Source organism: Tenrec ecaudatus, chromosome 3 (assembly GCF_050624435.1).
Source record: "Tenrec ecaudatus isolate mTenEca1 chromosome 3, mTenEca1.hap1, whole genome shotgun sequence".
Lineage (NCBI taxonomy): Eukaryota > Metazoa > Chordata > Mammalia > Afrosoricida > Tenrecidae > Tenrec > Tenrec ecaudatus.
Genome location: NC_134532.1, coordinates 29,221,036 through 29,243,154, shown reverse-complemented (window position 1 = coordinate 29,243,154; position 22,119 = coordinate 29,221,036). Strand labels below are relative to the sequence as shown.

Here is a 22,119-nt window from a genome sequence, read left to right as displayed (position 1 = left end):
AAAGTCCATCCACTTCCTCAATGTATGACCATACAATTCTATGTAAATAAGTCAATACCTCTATTTTATGAATTAATGTATTTATATATGTACACCCTTATGTTTATATGTGTATCCATAGCTTTACTTCCTAGATCTTTTCTCTATTTCATTTTACATTCCCCCTGTCCTACCATCACACTCACCCCTTTGCTGCCTCTTAGTAATGCCTCTCAGCTAAATTGCTATTGTTCCAACACCCCCAGGATCTCTAAGTCCTCCTCATTATTGATTTAATTCCCTACTTGTTCCCCTACCTATTGTATTGTTTGATCACCACTCACTCCCCCGACCCCCTCTTCCCCCAAGGCCCTCCAGAACCATTGGTCCAGTTGCTTCCCATGCCTATATGGGTAGGCAAAACAACAAAAGCTGAAATAAAACAAAAAGAAAAGATTGAATTAAAAAGGGGGGAAAAAACTAGCGAAAAAAAAACCCCCAAGGCTAAGCTCGCCCCGTGGTCCCGTGGATCTGTGTCTTGTTTCAACAGTGTTTGAACGGAACAGATCCGGGGACTCCCTGCCTCCAACCTTCCGCCACGCAACAGGTTTCTTTCCGGAAGTAACTTGGGGACCTTCGTCTCGGCCAGCCCCTCCTCTTGGGACCAGCGAACACTTTTATTTGGTGTGTGGTGACCTCCAAACTGACTCATCATGAGCTCTCAGATCCGTCAGAATTATTCCGCCGACATGGAGGCCGACGTCAACCGTCTGGTCAACCTGCACCTGCAGGCCTCTTACACCTACTTCTCTCTGGGCTTCTTTTTCGACCTCAACGATGTGGCCTTGGAAGGCGTGGGGTACTTCTTCCGCGAGCTGGCGAAGGTGCAGCGCGAGGGGGCCGAGCGTCTCTTGAAGCTGCAGAACCAGCGTGGTGGCCGCGCCCTCTTCCAGGATGTGCAGAAGCCGTCTCAAGATGAGTAGGGTCGAACCCTGGATGCCATGGAAGCTGCCCTAGCCCTGGAGAAAAAACTCAACCAGACTCTTCTGGACCTGCATGCCGTGGGGTCCACTCACACCGACCCTCATCTCTGTCACTTTCTGGAGAACCACTTCCTAGACAAGGAGGTGAAACTCCTCAAGAAGATGGGTGACCACCTGAACAACCTCCGCAGGCTGGCCAGCCTCCAGACCGGGCTGGGCCTTGGCTCACTCTCAAAGACTAGGAACCTGTGGCGCCAACCTGCCAGGGGCCCTCTGCCTCCCCACTGCCGGCCCTAGCCCCTCTTCCTGAACCTGTCCGCGCGTGTGCGCCAGTCAGCTGCAATGCAACGCCACCGCCCTGGAGCCCCTCCCCCAAGCAGGGGACCACATGGAAACAGTAAAGCTTCCTTTTGCAGCAACCCCCCCCCCCCAAAAAAAAAAACCCAAACATAAAAACATACATAATCCCAGGTCTGTCCACTGACCTTTATGACTCTCTCCCCAGTGGTCCTGGGGGGTTTGGGAAATTTCCCCTCCTAGCCTGAAGTCTATCTTTCAGGCTCCTCAGGGGTTTGTGGCTTGGATTGGCTCCAGTTGCTGATCTGTTCTGTTCCCTTATTGGTTCACCCCACTGTGGAGGGAGGTGGGCGTCAGACCAGGCTCACTCCACACCATGTATCCCAAGTATGGTCCTCTGACGATGTACTCTCCAGCGAGTGGACATCATTTCTCAAGCTGATGTTGGTCTTACTGTCTTGTCTGTGTGCCAGGACAGATTTTTGCAAATAATGGTGATTAAAAAAATTACCATTCATGGTTAATCCCATTCATTCTATTTATCTCCCAATAACACACACATAAATAAGGAGACATAATTAAGCTAAACAATCTTTATAATTAATTAATTTGCTTTCATTGGTAATTATGCCCTGTGACGATGGTGTAGTGCCCTCTTAGTATTCAAAAATTACATACGTGAAAAATTTAAGCAGTCCACACTGAAAGGAGAAAGAGAGAGAGAATTTATAAAATTTAAGGGGTGGTTCCGGTTGAACGATGCACAATGAAGTTTGACAAGAGTTCATTTACTGATGAAAAAAAACCTTGTTTGACAAATGAGATTAACAGAAAAAAACGTGCCACCAAGTATTACATTTTATAAATGCAACAAACACGCAGATCACGATGCTAAGCTCTGGGTTTTGGGTGAGCCTTTATTGTTTGTTAAATATTATACATGGTCTCTTACCTCACTTGGCTTTTGAATTCTCTCTGTGTACATTTTAGGTTCTTGTTTGCTAGTATTTTCATGTGTTCCCCTGTGTGCGTGTGTGTGTGTGTGTGTGTGCAAGGTGTTCCTAGAGCTGCCAAGTGTTTCCTAAAAACACCTCCCACAGCAACTTCACCCAATCCACCCCAGATTTATTCTGCCTTTAGCTGGACCAGTGGTTCTCAACCTGTGGGTCGCGACCCCTTTAGGGGTCGACCGACCCTTTTACAGGGTTCACCTGATTCGTAACAGTAGCAAAATGATAGTTATGAAGTAGCAATGAAAATAATTTTATGTTTGGGCATCACCACAATATAAGACACTGTATTAAAGGGTCGTGGCCGTAGGAAGGTTGAGAACCCCTGATTTTCTGGACTCACCAAAGAATGGAGATTCCAATAAGGAAGGCTCCTGGAGTATAAATTACGTCGATTTAATAATGATGCTGAAGTAATTACAGGTGATTACCCTTTAATCAGTCTCTCACCTTCCCTCCTTTATTTCCAGCTCCTGCTCAGGATCCAGGTGAGCCTGGACGCAGATAATTCAAGGTGCTGAAATTGGGGCAGATTTGGAATTCAGATTAGGCTGTGCCATGTGGAAAGACAGTGGATCATCCTTGCTTGGATGTTTTGTGCTTCCTGGAAGGTAAAAGTACCTGGAACCTGGGCATGGGGACCTATTCCACACCAGGTACCCTCAGCTAGTAGGTATGTAAGACAGGTTCAGGGAGGAAGTCCCTGGGTTTGAGCTCAAAGATATTCAGCCTGTGCTAACACGCTGACTCTGAAACCTCCACTAATGGCTTCTTAGTAGCTGATTTGTCCACATCCAGGTCTCACTTTCATTCCAGGGTATATTTAGATATCCACACGCCCAGGGTGTCTGGTCAGGATTTAACCGATGTAGTCAGCATGGGGTTGGCCTACTGTTGTTATCACGAGTGACTCTTTGAGTACGTACTTCTCCATGAGTGGAGAGCCCAGTGTGTGCTGAGAGGGAGTTCCTGGCACTGGACCCTCAGTATGTCCCTGGGAATAAATTCTTTACACTTAAGGGTGAAGCTGCAGCTCCTACTTGAAGGATGTCTTGTGAGGTTAAGTGGTTGGTTTACTGGAAAATCAAGCAGTCACAGACCCAAATATTTTAGGGTTAGAAGGGTGTACTACATCTTCCTCAGAGCCCTTAAGTCTGAGGAAAAAGTCCAATGTTGTGAAAAATGGATATCATGGTTCCAATATAAGTGCTTTTAATTTGATACCACCTCCATCTCTAGTGACATGAGGGTCCCTGGGAAAGAGGGAATGGAGGGGATCAAAGGTAGAATAACCAGTAATTTATTTGTTTCATTAAACACGGTTTCACTACATCCTTGAGGGTGAAACCAGGATACATAGTGACCTACAAATTCGTGAGTAAGTACAATTGAGCTCTTGGTCACCTTGGTTATTGGGTAACACATCCCTGCATATGTCTAATAACAGAGAAGACTCCTTGAGTGCAGGACACAGTAGAGCTGAGGACCACAAGAGTCCTGTGATAGATCTTGGTCATAATGTTTTTGTCATATTTAAACATTTATATATCCCTGCAATTTGCCAAATTTCATGAACCATTTGTAAAATTTAACTGAAAACAGAGGATGTGTTGGTGTTTCCTAATTGTGCATGTCTACCTCTCACAGTCTCTTACATTGAGGTAAAATCTGGGAGAGGAGACAGATCCACACACATAATCAGCAGCATGAGTTTTTCAGTGTGTTAGGTTTGGTGCTTAGCTTAGGGTTTTAGTGTGCTAGAGGCAGAGTCGGTACTTAAGATCGGAATCAAGTTCCTGAGATCAATCAATGTTCCTGGTTCAAAAATAAGAATCAAGGGATGGAATTAGGAGTTCATTGTGATGAATTGAGATTCAGGTGTTAGTGGACAGATTGAAGGTCATTATGTTTAGAACATTTCTGCCTAACAGATTATGTTTTGAGTTGATTAGGAACGTACATGTTAAGGTATAATGATGTAGAGTTACTGTTTAAGGATTAGAGTTTTCAGGGTAGTTTCTGAATTTGAGATTTAGGGTCATAAGGTTAGGATTAGGTTGATAGACACTGATTCAAATAATTGGAATGAATGCATTAGGTTAGATTAGGGTGCATGATCATTGGATTTGTTAAGCACATGTTAACTTTGTTGTGGCATCAGGCGATGCTCAGGGTGTTAGTAAAAGTTCTGGAGGATGAGTGGCTTTTCAGCTAGTTATCAGTGTGTTGTAAGGATACTCAGCAGGTTACGTATAAGGGTTAATGGTTTGGGAGATGGTAATAAGCAGCGAATGCGTAGGGATTGAAGTACCAAGTTAATATCGTCTGCTGAAATGTAGCCAACAACATTTTTCTGTTTATCAGCTATAGTATTTATGATATATTTAGAATCATTTATGCATAAAAGCATCTTTTTTATGGATAGAGGAATTTTTATTTCTTCTCTTTGGAAGCCTTTTTCTTCCTTACCAAAAAAAATTGTCTTGTTTTGAGATACCCAGGCTCGTCTGCCGCCTAGCTCCTGCTCTGCCCAGGACGCAGCGGAGCTGCCCTGGAGCTGCTGCCAGGGCCACACAGGCAGACCTGGTATTTCAGCAGCAGTCAGCCGGTCCTCAGCGTTCGCCAACAGAAGCAACCGCAGCCTTCAGCCCTCACCAGGTCCAGCGAGCCACGGACACAAGCGAGGCGAGCTCTGGGCGGATGTCAGCCTTCAAGGTGGCACGCAGAAGCAAGAGAAAGACCGAGAAGAAACCTGCCCAATGGGAAGAAGCAAAATTGTTGGCGGGATCCATGGCGGTCAGGAATGACATGTGAAGATGGAGAACTTTGTGTGATGTGATTCTCGTGGTCCAGGAAAGAGCGATCCATGTTCATCGTGTGGTCCTGGCTGCGGCCAGCCCATTTTTTAACGTCATGTCCACAACTGACACGCTCGATTCAAAGTCCTTTGATGTAGAACTCAAGGACGCCAACCTGACATTATTGAACACCTGGTGGAATTTGCTTCCGCTGCTAGGATCTCTGTGAATAGCAACAACGTGCAGTCTCTGTTGGATGCCGCAAATCAGTGCCAGATGGAACCTGTGAAGAACATGTGTGTTGATTTTTTGAACGAGCAAGTGGATGCTTCAAACTGTCTTGGTCTAAGCATTCTAGCAGCACATCTAGACCGTCCTGAGTTGAAAGCCACTGCAGACGCCTTTATTCACCAGCATTTCACTGACGTTTCCAAAACTGAGGAGTTTCTCCAACTTGATGCTCAGCGAGTAACAAGTCTCCTCAACCAGGACCTTGAGCGCAGAGGAGCAGGTTTATGATGCTGCTATCAGGAGGCTGAGACACGATTTGCCTCATCACCAGCCTTTTATGGTGGATGTCTTCACTCACTTCAGATTTCCTCTCATCGCACAGCATTTCTTATGTAAAACTGTCCCAGCTGAGCCACTCATTCAAGACAACCCTGAGCGCCTTAAGATGGTGATGAGTGGAATGCAGTATCATCTGCTGTCTCCTGTGGATCAGAAAGAACTGGCAGATGGAAGAAGGCCTCGAAGACCACAGTCTTGTAGATATGTAACCCAAAGTTGGAAAAAGGTGCATATTGCACACGATCCTGAAGTGAGAATGTAACTACAGAAATCTCATTGATGCATGTTTTGCTCTTTAAAATGAGCTGCGTTGATAACGATTTTGTATATTCAACCACACGTTTTTGGTCTTCAAGTTTAAATAACTGAACAGTTTAAATAACTGAAGAATTGACCCCTGATTTTCCATAAAGTCTCATTTAATAAAATATGTTATTCCCTGAAGCCAGCACTATTAGAATTCCATCATAATATGTATTCAGTATTTATGTTCAATGTGCCCACCCCTCCCTTATTTTTGTTATAAAACTTTGTCTTGGAAATATTTTGCCATTTACTAGGACCTAGGTATATATTATAATTTTCATATTAATTATTTCTAATATAATAACTGCAGAGAAAGCTTTTGTGAGAGATCATTTACCTTGCCTCATCCAAAGTGAACATTAGTTTATAGTGTGATGTAAGTAGACCACTTATTAAACAGGATTGTTTAGTAATTATTTTTAAATTCTTATACTTGGCATTTTTCAGAAATGTTGGAATTATATTAGCTATTATTCAATGAGACCCACCCGTAGGTATCCTATACCTGCCAGGAATGGTGACTTATTATTATTAAATTGATCTCCTTCAGAGAATATTTTCAGTAGTAACATGTAATTGTCCAGAATTAAGCCAATATACTTTTTTTGAGCTAATAAACTTATATACTATTATCTCTATATATTCCTTGAATTTAAATGATGACATGAGGAAAATGTGTATTAAATTCTGGCTGAAAATGATAGAAAAGAAAGTCTTAATCTTTTTCCTGAATACCGTGAGGAAATGACCTCTTGGCTCTCTATTTTAAAGGTAAATCATACCATTCTGAGGATGCCAGGGAAGTGAGAAGAACTTTTAATCTATTAAAAGAAGATAATTGAGTTTCAAATCGTTCACTGAGAAATGTAATTAAAAAGTAACAAATTTTCTTTTTTCCCCCACAACTTTTGGAAGACTATGATCCTGAGGGAAGGAGAGTGGGGGGGGGGGGGTGATGGGCAGAAATTATACTAACCTTGTTCATTTCAAGGAAGGTTCAGCATTGCCATTGGGTGTTCTAATTGGAAAATTCTCCTCTAGAGATGACAGACTATTTCTTGTGCTCCTCATTTTAAGTGGGGCTCCTCTTCGGGCTTGATATCTCTGCACAATATAGGCGATAGGTTCCGTGGTCCTTTGTGTGCACTGTAGATTGAGAAAATGGCAAGCCATTCTTAGGCCTTGCACAGTCTTGATAAATTTTTATGTAGAAACCCTAGTTTTTTATTTCATTTTCCCTCTTACCATACGTATAGATGTTTCAGATATATCTCTTCTATTGATTATATGGAGTTGGGTATTTCTCAACCTACCGACATTCACATGTGAGACAACTTCAAATTCTGTTTAAGACCATTGCCTCTATCCTTTTCTGGGGATTTTATTACATAGCCAGTAGTCATTCAAGACTCTTGTCTACATTTTCTATTTATTACATATTTTGTAATGTATGTTGGATTTTGAGTGTGAACATGGCAAAGGTAATTTCTTTTTTGTATTCAAACTAGAACCAACAACTCTGTTTTTTCAATACATTGTGAACACATGTTCTCTTAATAAACACTTTCATAATTAGTAGTATGATAGACAAAAATCATTTTCATCTGTTGAAATCTACTATGTGGTTCATTTTGCATAAGCGTGATAATAAATGTAAGACAGGTGTAACAGTACTGAAAAAGAAATGAAAATAATGAAATCATCTTTATGAAGGTCACAGAAAATTTGTTCTCCCTTTATTTCTGACTCGTAGCTCAGAAACTGTTAACAGAGGTTTCTGCTTCTTAGCCCAGATTAGGTGGAGGATAGGACTGAGATGGAAAAACCCTTGCTTACAGTTAAACATTATACATGTCAATTAAACGTTTCTGTAAACTATATTTCTCTATATATTTGTAAGTGATGATGTAGCAATCCCTGGTGACACAAAGTTCAAGATCGTGGATGCTATTTGAAAGGTGAGCAGGTACCACCCACCAGCTGGTCCCTTGCACAATTAAACTGACAATCTGTGTCCAAAAAGATTACCGTTTAGAGATCCCTATGGGGCAGTTCCAGTCTCTATAAAGGGTGACCTTTAGTCAAAATGGACGGTACATATACAAAACAACACGTCATTCTCAAATATGATGCAGTCTGGATTCTCCCTAAAAGATATTAAACACATGTTTCGTCCTGGGGCTCCTAATCTGAATTCTAGTCCTAGTCAACCGTTTTGGATAATGGCAATTTGCTCTTTATGATACTACTTAGTGGTATCATAAATAATTTTCATTTTGTCTTTTAAACTTGGAAGATTTTCCTGAAGCCTCTGGCTTTATGTATTACTTTCATTATATTTTGAAATTAATTGTTATTTATGTTTTCTTTATTCACTGGTACACCTCACTTACGCTCTATGAGAATGTGATCATCTCTTAAGTCTCCTCACTATTTAAAAAAACAAAACAAACATTTTATTGAGGCTCTTACAATTCTTTTACCCACACATCAATTGTATCAAGAACTTTTGTACATATGTCCCCATCATTATTCCCTAGACATTTCTTTTCTTCTTTTTAAAAATCAATTTATTGGGGGCTCGTAAAACTGTTATCACAGTCCATGCATCCATCCATGGTCGTCTTCTCACTCTTAGTTTGCAGATTTCAATGTGCTCTGCAGAGCATTTTGTCCCACGGTCTCCTCTTCTAGGAAGAAGGGCTCTGTTTCACACAGCACTCCATTTCCAGACCCGTGTGTCCTGCGCACTTCTACTGGACAAGCTACAGCGATTTAACAAAGAATATTAATAGGTTGAGAAATTGAAAAAATACTCAGTTCAGTTTTCAACGTAAAATAAACATAAAATTTAAAAACCTTCAATACAAATAATGAGTTAAATTTGTGGTATGGCAACACAGAAAACCAGTCTACAAATGAGATGGGTGTATTCAGATAAATGAAAATTTATCTTAGTATTTTGTGTTTCTTTGAGATAGAAACATTTTTCACCCTGTTCTCAGAATTAAGTTTTGTGGGGATTCATGCAAATCTGGCAAGAGTTAGACCATAGTAATGTTTGCTATATGTCATTTGCTTTGTTTTGTTTTTTTCTCCTCAGAGGAGCAGATTCTTCCCATTCTTAATTGTAATGCAGGATTGTTATGCTGGGAATCTACATGGTGATGAAGTGGGAGAACAGGGAGTTTTCTGTGTGTTATTCTGATTGAGGCTGAATTTTTTATAGCACCTGGGCAGTAAGGCTCTGACCTTCATGCCTGTGTTGTAGTTTACAGTTTGGCCTGTCGATGTTCCTTCTCCTCATTTCAGTATATCCTTTCTTTATCTTTGAATATTTAATACCTATTCACTATACCCTCCCAGTTAGGTCTCATGGGTAGGGTATGGGGTATGTGGTTGATAGGGGAAATATTTCACCTCCAGCTATGAAATGTCAATGGAATTGACTTTTCTCTGGTGAATAATCTTTTGAGTTGATAAAAGTCTTCCCCTCCAGTGTCTGAAACATGGCTTATTTTGAATGTTCATGCGAAAATCTGGCGGGGTTTTATAGTCAAAGCCCACAAAATGCAGGGTTCCACTAATGACTGGCCCCAGTTTTTCCCTGTCACAGTAAACAGTACTCAGTCTCTAGAAATTTATAAAATTTTAATTTACATTTTTGCTGTATTTTGCTTTCTTTTTTTCAATTACATGTGTTTGGTAGCTTCTGATTCAGGTAAGCAGAACACAGCTGTTCCCATCTGAATAGACCTCCTCTAGATTTCAGATGGTATTTGATATGTCAATTCATTTCAGTTCTCTGATGGTGCATGCCAGGACGCCCAGCATCAGTGCACCCACGGCTCATGTTGCAGAATAAGGAGCAGGTGCCTGACTCAGGAGAGGAGGAAACAGCTGAAGAGAGACAGAGCAGGGGTCCAGAGTGGAAATGGAGTGGCAGGTGTCCAAAGAGGGCCTAGAGCTTGTACATGGGCAGAGAGTTAAGTGGTCATCTCCACACGACTATACATTATAGAGGAACGAGTAGACAGATAGTATAGGGTGTTTCATCTCCCAGCATCAGGAAACTGATCTACATTTGATCAATCCTTATGCTTTGTCCCTCGGTTTTTTCGAGCTGAAAACTGAGAAACCAGTCCCCTGCCCTTGAATTGAAGAGCATTCAATGGTTACTGAGTTTCCTCGAGCCCTAAGCACTTGAATTGTTTTAGGACCATTCAGGCAAGGAAGGTTTTTTTCCCCCCAGAAAATAGGTACTGTACACTAGAAAAATATGTGAGTTTGTAGATATATGTCCTAATCTTATGGGCTCTTGCTAATCTTTTTCACCACACTGATATCATTTTTAAATTAAAATGTACAACTCATGTTAATTTTGTTAATGTACCTTTAATAAATCTTGCAAAATTATTAAATTTATTTGGGGGATTCTATCAGACTTATGGTGACAGAGCAATATTTCCTTATATTTTAAAGATTGTATTGCTTGGCTTTGTATGTTTTCTGAACACTTTGCATATTTTATATTATTTAATTGGTTGCTTTTCAATTTTCTTATACAATATTTTGTGGGCTGGTTTTTATGTGAGGAGAGGAAATAAGAAAACTTTATGCCTATTAAAATAACATTTTGGTATACATTATTTTAAACAAGAAAAAATAAAAGTTCATGGAAGATACAGATGACTATTTATGAAAACACACTCATTACAAATATAGTAATATTGAGGATAATATAGTAAAATGAGTAAGACTTACCCCACACCCACCCCAGTGAATCAGTGAAAAATCACTATACCTCAGCACAGACACAGAGGAATGGCCTTCTTGATTTGTCAGTATTAATCCATGAGAAGCTGATTTTGTCAGCTCTCATCTATGAAGTCAGTGAAATTATAGGGGTTGAGTATAAGTCATGAAAAGCTGTCAAACCACATCATGAGATCATGAGATACACCCCCCACTAGCCATCAGGATTTCAGACCACATTTGAGATGAGCAGCGGAGCTATCCTGGTGTGTGACTCTGTCAAGTTCTCCAAGTTTCCTCTTATTTATTCCTGATGTAGACCAGAAATGCATTCATGAATGTGAATTAATTGTATGTACAAGTGCCCTATAGAGTTAAAAGCTGAAGCCATCTCTTTGATACAATATTAAGCAAGGACATTGCTGCATAGATTGCACCTAAACCTCTGACAGCAAAGTACACCCATCAAGGAGTGACTGTGGAGCGTTATTTTCCTATTGGCAGCCGCCCTCGGTAAGATAAGACATGGGGCTGGAGAGAAGACTGGCAGCTCCAGAGCCCTCACCTTCTGGTTTAGTTCCTCACAGGTGTGCATGCCCAGATGCAGTTAGTGCAGTCTGAAGCCGAGGTACAGAAGCCAGGAGAGTAGGTGAAGGTGTCCTGCAGGACTTCCAGATACACCTTCTCCAGCTACAGTACGGATTGGGTCTGACAAACACCAGGAAGAGGCCGTTAGTGGATGGGTTGGATCAACAACCACGCTGGGAAGTCACCATATGCCCAGGGCTTCACACAAGGCAGGAAGACATCTCCTGGGATGCGTCATTCAGCACAGCTTATCTACAGATTGGCAGCCTGAACTCCGAGGACACTGCCACCTCTTCCTGTGTGAGACACACGCTGTAGAAATCCACATCCCAAGAGCGTCAGGACACCTGAGGGCAGGGCAGCTGTACTCGCTGAGGCAGTGACTCAGAATATTCAGTTGAATCTTCTCTTTATTTCCCAGTTATGAATTTAGAGATGAGAAACACAGAACATTACTTCCTGTGAAATTAGCATTAAAATACCGTGAAATTAAATCAGCCCCTCGAGGGGGGAGGATAAGAAATACCTTGGTATGTAGCCTTTCCTTAGCTCTCTGTGTAAATACTTCCATCTCCGTACTGAGAACTATGCAGACTCCATGAAGGTTCGATTTACCACCTCCAGACACAATGACAAAAACACAGTTGATTGGCAAATAGAAACTTAGAAAATGGAAGGCAAGGCCATGTAGTACTCTGTGAGAAAAGAGGGAGAGGGAGTCAGTGTGATCCCAGACACAGACTCCCTGCTGGGAGAGACCTGTGCTGCAGGGGGCACTCAGATTCCACAGATCACAGGACACACCCCAGGGGCAGGTGTTGATGCACGGTTTCAGGGATGGATTCTTGTTGTGGTCTGGGGATGCTTCTCCATTACACTGTTTCCTCCAATGAATTTATCTATTTTTATGACAAAGGAATGCAAGATCAATGTATAAGAAATATGTAAAATCAGACCTATTGCATGTAGGATGTATTATAATGGAATTGAAAACTCAACAGTAGAAAGTGGGGAGGAAGGAGCACATAAAATATAAATTTTATTTATTAGTGTTATACCTCACTTATTTTTATGTTAAAGTTTACAGCAAATGCATTTTTCAAGTACTGTTTGATAATAGTTGTATTGGTTGGATTTCCTATTTTTTAAAAAAAACATTTTATTAGGGGCTTATACAACTCTTATCACAATCCATACATATACATACATCAATTGTATAAAGCACATCTGTATATTCTTTGTCCTAATCATTTTCTTTTTTTTCTTTTCTTTTTTTTACATTTTATTAGGTGCTCATACAACTCTTATCACAATCCACACATATACATACATCAATTGTACAAAGCACACCCATACATTCTTTACCCTAATCACTCTCAAAGCATTTGCTCTCCATTTAAGCCCTCTGCATCAGGTCCTCTTTTTTTTCCCCTCCCTTGCCGCTCCCCCCTCCCTCATGAGCCCTTGATAATCCACAGATTGTTATTTTGTCATATCTTGCCCTATCCGGAGTCTCCCTCCGCCCCCCCCCCCCCTTCTCTGTCGTCCATCTCCCAGGGAGGAGGTCACATAAGGATCCTTGTAATCAGTTCCCCCTTTTCAACCCACTGACCCTCCACTCTCCCAGCATCGCCCCTCACACCCCTGGTCCTGAAGGGTTGGATTTCTTTGAAGGCAGATATGATCTTATCACAGACAGTACTGTATTTCATGATGGGTTTAGCAAGATCCTTTCTGACAATGCCATCCCCCTCTCTTCATTTTGTTGTTCCCGTCATAGTAAATCTTATGATTTCCTGATCGACTTGCAATACCATTTAAGTACATTTAAGCTCACTAATGGCTAGGATAACAAGCAAACTTCAAGCATCCCATTTCATCCTTGGCCCCTTCCAATTTTCCTAAATTTGTAGTATGCAAATGATAAGTTTTGATCATTAGAAGACTTTTGCAGCGCTTTCTCTTTACCTTGAGACATGCCCCGTCAGCAAATGAAGATCCTGACAGCTCCACTCCCAGAGCCTTTACCTAAATTAGGTCTTCATGGCCGACTCCCCTCCAAGAAACCAGATCCTCTTCAGTGACATTTTGAGTGCCCTCAAACCTGAGGACCCCATCCTCTGGCAGTAGCTTCAACAATTTCCTAATTCCTTTCCTTAGGCTGTCAGTATTCAACAATGCTTCAAAGTTATGCATACGATTTTCAATGCTTCTTTCACTGAAGAAGGTAGTGGGGTCCTTCTGCATTGTCTAGTCTTAGACAGGAAGCTTTGATGAAATCTGTTCACTTTGGGTGACCCTGCTGGCATTTGATATAACAGTGACATATCTTCCAGCATCACAGCAACACACAAGCCACCACAGTATGATGAACGAACAGACAGGTGGTGAGAATATAACATTATTTCTTCAAAATATATCACACAAATTTTGGCTAATATTTTAAATGCAATAAATAAGTAACAGCAGAACTCCACCAAATAGTGGAGTGATTCAATTCAATATTTTCAATTATGGTCTTAACATTTAAATAAAAAGCCATGAGGACATCAAGAATTTAATAAGTAAACAAACAAACAAATGGGTCTAGCAAACTAGAATCAATGACCAATACATAGCATATGGAACCAAAAACAAAACATAGTGCTCCCGTTAAGCAGGGCTTTATTTCAGAAATAAAGGTAAGCATGAAATGAATAGAAACAAACATAGATAGAAAATAGAAGTACAGATATATGAGAGATACAAGATATAGACAGGCTATATAGAGAAAATTGACAGCTAAATAGATAGTTCAGCAGATTGATAGACCAATTAATGGATTTGTGATAGATGGATAGATAGATAGATAGATAGATAGATAGATAGATAGATAGATAGATAGCAGAGGTAGGAATATGTATAGATGGATGACATAGAGAAAGAGAAACTCATTCAACAGACACCAGTGTCATTGTGCATTCAGGTTCAGGGATTTGGGCTGAGTCCAGGCAGATGGTGTTCAGAGAACACTCTTGTCTATCCTGAGATAAATTGAAGACTAAATGCACAGACTACTCTGTGAGGTGTGTCATAAGGAGTAAGGATGTTATAAAACAATGACTCACTCTTTAAGAGATTATAGCAAGTAACTGGGTCCCCACAACAGGACCATATCACTTATTTGATGCGTGTGGTGATGCTGATAAAAGCATGTCAGGAAAGCTATGTGAGACCAGATTGCAAGCACCAAGAAGAGCAGAGTAGGATGTATTGCGCAGGGTCTCAGGAAAAACAGGCACATGATCCAGATTCAAGACTCAGTGCATGGGGAGCAAGATACAGGTTTCTTAGCAGCATTTGGGGCTCCTCTATTCCATTTTCCCCTGGGTCAAGGTTTTTAGTCCTCTTCCTGTCCCTGAGCATTGAGATTTAGATGTCTTTAGCATAACCGTCAACTCCAGAGAACAGAGGGAGGAGAACTAAGCATGGAATTAGGACATCTTCTCTGGGTCCTTGTTCTTTTCTTGGGAGATCCCGAGTGCACAAACCACAACCTGAGGTGCTCTCTCCCCATCAGAGGAGACCTGAAGGGAAACATTTTAATATTATTTTCTATTTTTATCTTTACTCTTTCTTGTGGATTGCGTGAAAATTTACCGAGAAGATTAATGCTCATTCAACTATTCATACACTCTTGTTTCATTTCATTGACTGTAATACACGCTAACTCCTGTTACAATTACCTTTTCTTTCCAAACATTCTTAATTTTCCCTTGGATAAATGTTGTCCTTTTAATCACAGAAGTTTGATTATTCTAAGGTAATTGTATCTCCTCAGGACTATTGCTCCCTGGTAGGCTTGCCAATTATTTGACTGGATTATTTGAAGGGGTGAGTTCAGTCCCACACCTGAAGGAATGCTGACAGCCATAGTCTCAGGACTTGCACAAGTCTACCCAACCAGTAAGCCTAGGCTTTTTATTTTTCTTTTCTTTTGTGTGTGTGTGTGTGCGCGCGCGCATGTGTATTGTTTCACTTTTTGTCTCATTCTACCCAAGACCTTCTAATGCTACCTTATCCAAAAAAGTAGGCACTGATAGCAAGGCACCATTTATTTCTCTGGTCTTAGAGTTCAGGAGACTCTATCCATGATTTATTACAGCATGGGATGAATGGTTTCCACGTGTCTACAATGATCACCACTCTGGAAAGAGAGAGACATTTAGCTGCACATCATGTGTTTTAAAGTCCCCAGTCACTACCCTCAAAACCCAGATGTAGGACATTGTCTTTTTGGGCAGTTATGTCAGCGGGTCTTGGTGTCCTCTGAATCCCAAGGCATCCTCCTCAGAGAGAGAAAAGTTAACCCACTGATGGTTTTCTTTAGTTCAGATCAGAGTAGGTCAGAGAAATGTTTAGGCAGATTATGAAACTGATGAAGGTGAAATGTTCCCCATGTTGGACTTTTAACTTCTCTTGTGAACAGAGCTCCACTGTCAGAGAGATGGTGACAAGGGCCAGGTTGACCATGAGCATTCAGAGTGACACACTCATCTTTGGCTTTAATCTGCACGGATTTGTCTGACACTCCGAGAAAAGCTGACAGTCTCTGAGAGTTGTTTCCTCTCCTCAGGCAGCAGGAAGCACAGGGGAGACCTGGGTGCTAGGACACACCTGAGAGTCTACTGAGAAGGGGCCACTAGGTTGATGGGATTCTTCAAAGTCTTCACGAAGGAGAGAGAGGTATGTTCTATCCTGGACATAATTCCCCACAGACAGTAAGGAGGGACTGTATGTGAGGGCCCAGGCTCCTCGGGCTGCAGCCTCACACCAGGTGTCAAACCACTCTCCCCTGAGTGTGGACTGAGAGATGCACTGAGTGGAGAGCCACAGTTCAATACTGTCCGGGGTTAAGGTGCCAATGCCTGTGTGTGTGTGTGTGTGTGTGTGTGTGTGTATTGTGTGATGTTATTAGGATCAGGTTCTGTCCTTCCCAGCAGTCCCAAGACCCGCACCTCCCCCTGCCTTGGCTTTCCAGGGTTATAAAGTTGGAGGAGTGTGACATATAGGGCAGGGCAGAAATATGCAAAGTGGGTGACGTCCATTTTAGACCCACAGGCTACCTCCACACGGAAGCACTCTCCTTACCCAGGTGGGATCCTCAGTGTGATTACACTCCATCCTCCTTGCAAGATGGGGTCTGCTATCCTAGATCTCCTCATTTCTTTTCTCCCACGTCATGTTTGCCACAGGGTTTGAGATGAATGGAGATGTGTGTGTGTGTGTGTGTGTGTGTGTGTGTGTGTGTGTGTGTGTGTAGAGAGAGAGACTCTCTGATCTCTGAATCCTATCTCCACAGGTGTGTGTGCTCAGGTGCAGCTGGTGCAGTCTGGGGCAGAGGTGAAGAGACTTGGAGAATCTTTGAGGACCTCCCATAAGACATCTGGGTACAGCTTTACTAGCTACTATTTGCACTGGATTAGGCAGACACCTGTAAAAAGGCATGGAATGGACAGGAAGTATTTATCCTAGAGACTCTGAAACCACATACAACCCATCCTTCCTAGGAAAAGTCACCATCTCCACAGACAACTCCATCAGCACCATGTCCCTGCAGTGGAGCACTCTGAAGGACTCAGACACAGCCATGTATTACTGTGCAAGACACACAGTGAGAGAAACCCCTTCCTGAGAGGGGCAGAAATCCTCAGCCTGATGCAGCTGCAGCACAGGAGTCTCTGAGGCAATGCAGAGGCTGAGCAGAGAGAAAAGCTGTCTGCTGTCTCCTAGAGAGTGAGAACATGAGATCATGTCACCGGTCACTGATATGACAGGGAAGCATCTCCCCACGTCAGGTCACTGATGCCTTTTATGGATTTGACTCCCCTGGAGTAGCCCAGTCTGTGACAGCTGAATAACAGCAGTGTTGTAGAGCAGATGAAGTATGGTTTTATAATGACATTCTCAGAGTTCAGCCCTTGCTGCCCTGGAAGAATGAGCAGGTGCATTGTCTTATAGGACAGAAAAACCTCAGCTCAAATTTCCTGGCCCTTTTCTCACGAATGCCATTCTCAGTATTATTAGAACTTCTTCCTGATAAGGAGCCACAATCACAATCACAATCGTGTGTTCATTTGTTTGCCTTCTAACTTGATTCATCTGCCTGCATTCAAATTGATTTGGAGACAGCTTTAGGAAACTCTCCTGGTGGAGCGGTGGTGCTGTGGCATTAGCAAACTGCTCATGGATCCCAGACCTTACACCAGTCAGTTACACTCATAGGGACATACTTGGTGTAGTTTCCTGGTTAAAAATGACACCCCCAGGAGGAGACTTGAGCCTGCTGAGCCAGGATGTACTTGGTTCAGAAATGTTTACCTCCTTCCTGCTCCTCTTTCTCCTGAAGATGCTGGACCTACCATGCGGTCAGTGTCAGGGAGAATATTTTGGATTGATTAGATTCAGGCAGCACCCAGAAAGAGGCCATTGTGTACAGGTATCTCCTACTTGTCGTCACTGCAGTGCTGACCTTGACCCTGCCAAGAAACAGTTCTAACTACCCATGACCTCTGTGAGCACCAAGGACATATCTGTGTATTACATTGCAGGTGGACACAGACAGGGGAGTCAGTGTGGCCCTCACAGGACAGCTCTGGGGATGGACTGCATGTGGCATTCTGACCAGCAAGGGAAGTTCAAGACAAATGAGCCCAGGATGCAGGAGCAGGTACATTGCTGAGCACAGGTGAGGTTTTCTGCTGTGTCTTGAGTTGGTTTTGTTCCCACAGCTCACAAAGAGATCCAGGGGAAACCCTATTTACAATTGCAGAAGTGTACTAATGTCTCCTAAATTGTAACAAGAACCTCTCGCTGATATCAAGTTGACTTTCTACCCAAAGTGACCTTATAGGACAGGCTCGAAATACCTCTGTAAAAGGTATTTGCATAGAAGTGGCTGGTCTTCACATCCAAGGGTACATAAGGTAGTAAACTGAAAAGGAGGGGTGGTGAGGAAAGGGGAAAAAAAAGAGATGTGTGGCGGGGCAATAGGGCACAGCGCCACCCAGGGGAGAATATTGTTTCTGTTTCCACAGGGAAAGAGGGACCAGACTCAAATTCAGTGTTCTGGGATGCGAATGCACCCTGATGGCATGGACTGGGGGGCCAGTGAAGGGGCCTGAGGGCTCTGTCCCAATACCACCTACATGGACAACTGCCTCTCCTTCCCAGAAGAAATTACTTTAGAGGATGGCACTAAAGCTGCAACTAGGGGAGAGGGACATGTCTGATCAGAGCACACGGGAGCAAATGAAAGGGGAGGAAGGGAGAGTGGAGCACAACCTGGCACACCAGGCCTGGAGGACAATACCCCTGCTCTGAACAGCCAATGCACAGAGTGAACCATATAGCTGGCCCCAGTATGAGACACGACATCCCTCATGGATCCATGGACCTACGGGGAACAACACTGGAGACTCAGTGTTGAGATTGGCCCGGACTGACCCCATGACACCGAAGCCAAATACTAAAGGCATGCGACAGAGCAATGCAGGGAGCAGAGCAGGGAGCTCCCAAGGGGTGCAAATGATAGGCTTGGGGCCAGAGCGTGGCGCCCCATTGGACTTGGTTGCAGGAAACGCCTACAGGTCAAAAACCAGACCTTGATCTATTTACAGGTTTTTCTTTCTTTAAAAATTTTTCTATTTCTTTTTTAAATTAATTTACTCTTTTAGGAGTCATTGGTTTTCTTTTTTTGTTGTCATCATTGTGTTCTCTTTTGTCGCTTTGTCTTGCCTTGTTTTTTGGGTGCATATTATTATTATTCCTGCAGATCTATCTAGAAAAGATAGGCTGGATGAACAGTCTGGAGGAGAAAACAATGGGACCTATGTTTCCGAGGGGACATAGGAGAGGGGTAGGTTGGGGGTAAGAAGGTAGTGTTGACCAACCCAGGGACAAGGGAGCAACAAGTGATCCAAAATTAGTAGCAAGGAGGGTGTGAGAGGCCTGGTAAGGGGAATGTAACCAAGAGAAATTACTGAAACCCGAATGAAGGCTGAGCATGATAGTGGGACAAGAGGAAAGGAAAAGGAAATAGAGGAAAGAACTAGGAGGCAAGGGGTATTCTTAAAGATCTACATACAGGCATGTACATATATTTAAGGTAGCAGATGGACCTTGAACCTCCACTCAAGTACTTACTCAATGCAAGAGCACATTGTTCTACTAAATTGGCATTCCATGCTGCTCACCTTCCAGACACGATCACTTAAGACAAATGTGTGCATATGCAAATGTGGTGAAGAAAGCTGACGATGCCCAGCTATCAAAATATAAAGCATCTGGGCTCTTAAAGGTTTGAAGATAAATAAGAAGCCACCGAGCTCAGAAGCACAAAGCCTACATGGAAGAAGCACACCATCCCGCGTGACCACGAGCTGTTGAAAGGATCAGGTACCAGGCATCAAAGAACAAAAAAATTATATCATTTAAAATGAGGATGAGTGCAGAATTGGAGAGCCAAAGCCTATCTGTAAGGAACTGGACATTCCCTTACTGAATGGTAGCGGGGAGGAGATGAGTCGGTCAGGTTGCAGGGCAGCAATGATGAAACATACAACTTTCCACAAAGGAAAATACAAATATAGTCCGCAAAATAAGTGATATGAAAGGGGCAGGCTTATCCCCAGTTGATAGTGGAAAATGTGTGAGTCCAGAGGCTGAGTGTGTGGGGTGATCAGGCAGTCCCACTGGGTTCCTGCTGTCACCAGAGTCATTGTATGTTATTCACTGCACAGCATGGTGTCTATTAGCAACTTTCCATCCTCTGCAGTCTGAAAATGAATGACTTTCTAAATTGCTAGTATTATGATGAAGGTAAAAAAAATTTATTTTGTTTTTAACTTGACATTTAATTCAAGAAGTGTGACTATTTCTCAGAAAGTGAATTTTCGTACAAATGCTAACTAAAAGTTAGTGCAAATTTATATCACAAGTAGAGAATATTTAAGAATAAATTTTTTTTCAAGGGAACAACAAGTGATCAAAATTGGTGGTGAGGAGGGTGTAGAAGGCTAGGTAGGGTTTGATCACGGGTAATGTAAAACCTATAGGAATTACTGAAACCCAAATGAAGGCTGAGTATGATAGTGGGACAAGAGGAAAGTAAAAGGAAATAGAAGAAAGAAATAGGAGGCAAAGGACATATATAGGGGTCTAAATAAAGGCATACACATAAATAAATATATTTATATAGGATGATGGGGAAATAGATCTATCTGTATATATTTATAGGTTTAGTATTAAGGTAGCAGATGGACATTGGGTCTCCACTCAAATACACTCTCAATGCAAGAATACTTTGTTCTGTTAAACTGGCATTCCATGATGCTCACCTTCCCGAACGGTTGCTGAAGACAACGCAGGTGCATAAACAAATGTGGAGAAAAAAGTTAATGGCTTTCAAAAAATAAAACTTTTAGGGCCTTAAAGACTTGAAGGTAAACAAGCGACTGTTTAGCTCAGAAGCAACAAAGCCCACATGGAAGTAACACACCAGCTTGTGTGATAGTGAGGTGCCGAAGGGATAAGTTGTCAGGCATCAAAGAACAACAACAAAAAATCTTATTATTGTTGCACACCTTCCTGATACGATCACTGAAGGCAATTGGGCATGTAAGCAAATGTGGTGAAGAAAGCTGATGGTGCCTGGGTAACAAAAGCTATAGCATTTCGGGTCTTAAAGGCTTGAAGATAAAGAAGCAGCTATCTAGCTCAGAAGCAACAAAGCCCAAAATAAAGAAACACACCAGCCTGTGTGATCATCAGATGTTGAAGGGATAAAGTGTCGGACATCAAAGAACAAAAAATCATACCATTATGTGCTCACCTTCGTGATACTATCACTGAAGACAAATGGATGCATAAGCAAAATTGGTGAAGAAAGATGATGGTGCCTGGCTAACAAAAGATATAATGTTTGGGGTCTTAAAGGCTTGAAGGTAAACAGGCAGTCATCTGGCTAAGAAGCAACAAAGCCCACATGGAATACGCACACCAGCCTGTGGGATCAGGAGGTGTCAAAGGGATCAGGTATCAGGCATCAAAGAACAAAATATCAAATCATTTTGAATGAGGGGAATGCAGATTGGGGACCCAAGACCCATCTCGGTGACTGGACATACCCTTATAGAAGGGTCTCTGGGAGGAGACGAGTCAGTCAGGGTACAGTGTAGCAATGATAAAACATACAACTTTCCACTAGTTCCTAAATGCTTCCTCCCCTCCCCCAGTATCATGATACCAATGCTACCTTACAAATCTGGCTAGGCCAGAGGATGTACGCTGGTACAGATAGGAACTAGAAACACAGGGAATCCAGGACAGATGATTGCTTCAGGATAATTGCTGAAAGTGGCAATACCGGGAGGGTTGAGGGAGGGTGTGGTGGAAAGGGGGAACTGATTACAAGGATCTACATATAACCTCCTCCCTGGGGATGGACAACTGAAAAATGGGTGAAGGGAAATGTCAGACAGTGTAAGATATGACAAAATAATAATAATAATAATTTATGAATTATCAAGGGTTCATGAGGGAGGGGAGAGCAGGGAGGGTGGGGAAGAATGAGGAGCTGATACCAAGGGCTTCAGTAGAAAGAAAATATGTTGAGAATGATCATGGTAACAAATGTACAAATGCGCTCAACACAATGGATGGTTGTATGGATTTTGAGAAGAGTTGTATGAGCCTCCAATAATATGATAAATATATATGTATGTATGTATGTGTTGTATGTATGTATGTGTTGTATGTATGTATGTATGTTCAAATTCTACTCTTTATTTTACT

The 22,119-nt window shown here is 42.2% G+C and overlaps 1 pseudogene; it reads left to right on the top strand.

Annotated features, from left to right (window-relative positions):
* The first annotated feature begins 692 nt into the window (after positions 1–692).
* Positions 693–1,259, top strand: LOC142443198 (ferritin light chain-like; annotated as a pseudogene).
* The last annotated feature ends 20,860 nt before the right edge of the window (positions 1,260–22,119 follow it).